The sequence below is a fragment of the Uranotaenia lowii genome, chromosome 2 (assembly GCF_029784155.1).
Source record: "Uranotaenia lowii strain MFRU-FL chromosome 2, ASM2978415v1, whole genome shotgun sequence".
NCBI lineage: Eukaryota > Metazoa > Arthropoda > Insecta > Diptera > Culicidae > Uranotaenia > Uranotaenia lowii.
Window position 1 is genome coordinate 361,987,097 of NC_073692.1, and position 6,000 is coordinate 361,993,096.

Sequence of the window (6,000 nt, forward strand, 5' to 3'; positions counted from 1 at the left end):
ATGTCAGTCAGTAACTATGTCAGAATGAACTGCGTCAGAATGAAACATAAGGTTTCACTAACAGAGGCGTTAAGTGCCAGCACAGCATTGTGCACGTTCAAATTGAAATTGTGTCCAAATGGGACTAACAGCGGCGTTAAGCGCCAGCACAATTTAGTGCACGTTTTCCAGAATGGCAGAATGATTCCCCCTAAGATGCAGAGCACATATCACCTAGCAGGGTTGATAGGTACCGTCAACCCTCTCGTCCAGGCATAGCAGTAATCGGCAGGCTTGGCCAGCATTGTCGATCGCAGCTTAAGACCAAGCACACTGGACCAGATTGGGAGCCGTCAAAATCACCAGCGAGAAAGGACTCGAGGCAACGGAGGAGTCAGCGGAGGCCTAGTGGCCTCCGCGCCAGGCAAGTTCCTTTCATGTTTGCGCTTCGACGGTTTAAAAAGCGCTCTTCATCCTAACAGGTCACTCTGGTATTCTTCCCGCACGTCATCGAGTAACATCACACGTCGGTTGCATCGCAGAACTCCACCGCAGTAGATCACTCAGCACTACAAGGTTTTTGAGAAACCGACGATCCAGCAGCAACAAAACAACGGCAGTAAACATCAGCGCAGCCTAAAACAGTGAAACAAGCAGAAATTAGTTTCATCATTTAAAGAATTTGTTCAAATTCTTCTCACTGGTAACCGTATCCCTACTGCAAGGTCGCAGTCATCGCAGTTCACATCATACTCATCAGCTGATCTCAAATATGCAGCAGCTAACGGAACATAAAGGATATGATGCAGCATTTGAACACACATAAACTAATACACTTCAGAACTTTTTCACACCCTAGATTAGTTTTCACAATATTATAAGCAGAATTTGCATTTATTTGTATAAAATCAGATCCACCGTAACAGAATCGCACTATGATGAAATCAAAACAAACATGAATTATGTTTATATACCGTTAGAGTAAGTAAGATAGATTGAAATGATATTTCAAGGCGGGCGGCATATGTTAGAAAAAGAAGGAAAACATATCGACATTTGAAATGCTTGAACACCCCCAGCAATTAAAAACATCGCACGGCTTTGACAGTTCTGCCGTTGCGAGTGTGTTAGTGCGTGACTGCCGAAACAGCTGATTGAAACAGCAGCAGCAGCACAGTTTAGCATAAACCACCGTCGACAACAAATCGCCCCACAATAAACCGCCGCGAATCTAATCGAAACCGAAGTTGCAAAGTGTTTTATTTGCAATCCGCGAATTCCCGCAAAGTGTCCGAACCGGTCGAGTGATTGGGTGATCGTTTTTCCCCTGAACAAATTTATTTATAAGACTTAAATTTGCTGAGCGCATTCAAGAATTTACTGTAGGAGAACATCCTGTAATGTCAAAAATATTTTAAACTTACAACTAAAAACTAAAACTATCCTAACATTAAACTAATTTTAGAGAGAGCTAATCTCTGCGATCAAACACTGCATCGATTTACCTCTGAAGTTGGAGATTACAAATCTCTTCGATCAATGCCCGCAATCCGATGAAGATCTTCGGTTCTATGCCAAGGTGGACCGCAAAATCATTTTCAGCACCTTGTTCTGAATCTTCTGGATGGCTTTTTTCCTCGTCGCCCAGCAGCTAGACCAAATAGGATCTGCATACATTATCGCTGGTCGGAACACCTGTTTGTAGATGAGCAACTTATTCATTAGGCAAAGTCTCGATTTCCTGTTGATGAGAGAATAAAGAGATTAAGAAAATTTATTACATTTAGATTGAATATCTTCAATGTGATTTTTAAAAGTAATATCCCGATTAAGTGTGAGTCCCAAGTACTTCACGTGATCAGACCATTCTAATGAACCCTCATTAAAAGTTATGGAATAGGTTTTAAAAATTGAGCTCTTGGCGTATAGGGAAATAAAATAAGTTGAGTTTTGGAAGCGTTAAGAGAAATTTTCCACATTTTCAATTAATTCAGAAAGGAATTCAAATTTTGTTGCAATCTACTGCGTACCACCCGTAAATTCCGACCTTTGGCTGAAAGCAAAGGATCTTCAGCAAATAATCTTCTACCTTTTCCTTCTGGTACATCAGGAAGATCAGAAGTAAAAATATTGTATAAAATTGGCCCAAGTATACTACCCTGAGGAACACCAGCTCTACAGATGCTGACCTAAGTAATGATTCTATTCGAGATAATTATTCAAACCCAGGATCTTTTGCAGTTTCAGATCCTCGTCTTTATCCTCATCCTGATCCTCATCTTGATCCTTATCCAGTCCATTTCTTTGAAAAAATCATATACCTGCTTTAAATAGTGATCCTGATCTTCAAATTGATCCTCATCCTGGTCATTATATTCGTCTAGTCTCATCATGATCCAGATCAAGATTCTGATTCTGGCTCTTCCGCTCTTACTCCTGATCTTGATTCCGATCCTGATTCTGATCTGATCCTGAACTTAAGCTTGAACTTTGCATTCCGGAAGCTCTCTAATAAGTCGATGTCTGCCATCAGGTGATTTTGAGTGGCGGTCGGTGCTGGAGAAATCTGACATCTAAAGGACTTAAGTCCATCTCGACCCCAGTAGGTGGCTAAGTTTGATCTCCCCAAAATTGTTGCATATTAAATTTGTATTATTCACTTAATTTAATTTAAAATAACGGATTTATTCACTTAATTTGACAAATCAAACAAAAAAAACCAATTGAGTTATAATTTTTTTTAATAATCATGAGAGGGTTTTTGAAAGCCTTAAATACGATTAAAAATCTGTCGATGAGTTTCGCTGAAAAAGTTCAATTTTTTTATTATGGCTGAGTGATTTCTGTGATTTAACAAAATTTTCCCTGATATTGCCCAGATTTTTGGTAGTCAGATTTGAATTTGAATGCCCGTATTTTGCCAGGTTTTTATATAATATTGCCCGGATTTGTTCGGCCCGGATACGTGCTGGCAACCTAAGTTTAGAGCATGGGTGACCAAACCATGGCTTGCCGGCCACATTTGGTCCGTGGCTGCCTTTTCGTGGCCCGGGAAGCTCTTTTTGAAACTACCATGTTCTCAAAATTGAATGTTTTTCTTGGTTTACATCATTTGAAGAAGAAAAAAAACTACATAAATCTTCATAAGCTTCATTCACAATGAAAGTCGAATTAATCTCCTTGATTCGATATGATGTAATTTTACAAAAAAAAATCCGCTTTTGAATAAAGGACTAATTTAAATTTTCAAAATTGTACAATAGTTGGCACATTCACAGGGGAAATGCATTTTTGCTTCTTATGTTTTAAAATTTGATTTAAGAAGATGGTGGCGTCTTGAATATAAATCATTTGTCAGATTTTATCTATCACTATCTCAATTAATCACAAACACCTTCTTCCACCCAATTAACAAGAATTTGAAGAAATTAGCAAAACCGTGTTGAAATACACTAAGAATTAAAAAAAATCATCTTTATGGGCCATAACTTTTAAAATCCTAAAATAGATAAAATTACAACTATTTCAAACATTATTCAAGAAAGTATTTTAAGAATATTTTAACTTATTTAACAACTTTGTTGCAGACTGTGACACGATTCGATTTATGCTTAAAAAATATAAAAGATTAAAATTGGTAAAAATCATTTTAAATGTTTTTTAAATTTACCGTATTTTTGCAGGTTTGAGAAAAATTGACAAAAAGAAAACAACTGTAACTTTTTTCTCAGATGACAAAATTACACGCGGTCTTTACAAAATTTGTTCGTTGAATTAAAAATTTGTCTCCAAAATCTTTGAAATGTTCTACACTTGACAAAAAAGTGTACATATTTATTTAATGAAATTTTACCTATTTTCAAGAGTTATCTCGAAAACAAGAGCTGATAGAAAAAAAACTAATTGCATTGGAATCGTATTAGTGAAAATAAGCTCCTAAAGTCTTGCACCTCGGAAAAATGTACATTTTGTCGGCCATTTTTCCGATTGTTTTTGATTCTTATTCGGTTAATATTAAGCGGTCTACACAGTTGTTTTAGCGCTGTGAGCAGTTGAACGGACTCTACTTTTAATTTTGGTAACTTTTTAGGGCCTCACGAAAACCGATCATATCAAACTTGAAAAATTCTCCGAACCACATTCAAAACATAATCAAAATTAAATTTAAAGATTTTGTTTAAATCATCGAGTATTCATCAAAGCCTTAAAACATTTGCTAATTATTTGTAAATTTATAACGCTGGTACTAAAATATTTAAATTTATTATTTTTTTATGCTTAACTCCAATAATTATGAAAATTAAGCCAAATTTAATAACGTGTTCCTCAAAATTTAAAAGATTTTTTTTAATGTTTATGAATGACTCTCCAGATACACATATCAAATCAAAATTTGATATTATGAAAAATTCCACTGAAATTTAATTTTTTTTTCTATGTGCAAAAAAGGGAAAATTTTGAGTTCTTACTTGAAAGAGTTCAGAAGGTCCGTGCTTATAAGTACTTTTTGTAAATAATCTTTTAAATGCCTAAAGCTTATAATTCAAAACTTCTACAATTTTTTCCAGGGAGACCGGTAAATTTAAAAACTTTGGAAGTGGGCGGCGGTTTGACATTTATGGACTTAATAATGAAAGCCATCTTTTTACATATCGTATTCTTATGATCTCGTTATCAAAAACATTTCAACTGAATATTCATAAAGCAAGTTCCAAACCAGCTTATCAGATAAACAATACCTTGTTTGGTCACAGTGATACGCGTGAAATAAAAGTGCATGTTTTAAGAAGACTGATCCCAAACTTTTGGCCGTTACACCATACTGCGCGGTGATCTCAAACTTTTGAACGATGACTTAATTTGCTATTTAATTTGTTTTAACTGCATTTCACATTTTTCGCACAAAATTAAACGAATGTATTTTAATAAATATGAAAGATGGATTCGAATGCAATTCGAATTTTGAAATTTGATCCACACCACTCTAAGAAGGTCAGAATTGAATTTTAAGCTTGGTTTCCAACTTAAAGTTAAATTTAAGTCATATAAACTTGATATTAACATTTTGTCAAAAACATACAAAGAAGGTTGTGCTCACGGTCTCTTGAATGAGATGAAAAGAGTTCAAAAGATGATGGTTGAGATATGGCCGATGTTTTTGAGGAGGTGATCCCAAACTTTTGGCAGGCAGTGTACATCGAAAAAAAGAAAAACGTTTGCATAAATTTGGATTTTTTTTTGTACTCAAAAATAATCTTTTGAAAAAAAATTTTCAATGTAGGAGAGAGTGGTGTAAAGTGGTCCACTCTGATTATCTCAGATGTGTGTTGAGATAAAACTATCAATCCAACTGTCATGGCAGTCGCTTTGAGTAAGCATATTTGTCTATATGTTGTTGACTTAAATACGCATCATATGCTTCTTTTATTTATCAAGATTAAAAAATAATAAAAAATTACTTACAAATTTAAACAAGCACCCGATAATTACATCGATGGGGAACCTAAAGTTCATAACAAAAATAATAAAATCACATTTTTGTGTCAACCCATAAGCTGTGCATGTTATTTGGTCTATTTGGATTTGGTGGCGCACGATTCCCCACCATTTTTAAAAATCCAAAAAATATTGCTTTTTTTAATCAGTCAGAACTTGGGAAAATAACTTATATTAAGTTTTAAAAAAAATTGCCTAATGATACGTTAGAAATGTAGAAAACCAAACCATTTATATTTTTCCTTTTATTTTTTATAATAAAAAAAAAAAAAGTTATGGAGCAAAGAAAAAAAGTGGCCCACTATCCCATGCACAAAAAAGCCCACAGGTGGATCCATGGTGTGAAATTTTCATTAAAAAATCCAGTTTCGGCTGTCCGCTAGCTTCAAAATAAAGCCATTTCAGTGAAAATCTTGGCCATTCATGCTTCAAATCATCCTTATCATAAGGGAAATTTTCTTAGGAGCTAAAATTTTCCGTAAGATTTGACCGGCGACATCTCAGTGGTGTATTATTTGCCCTTTA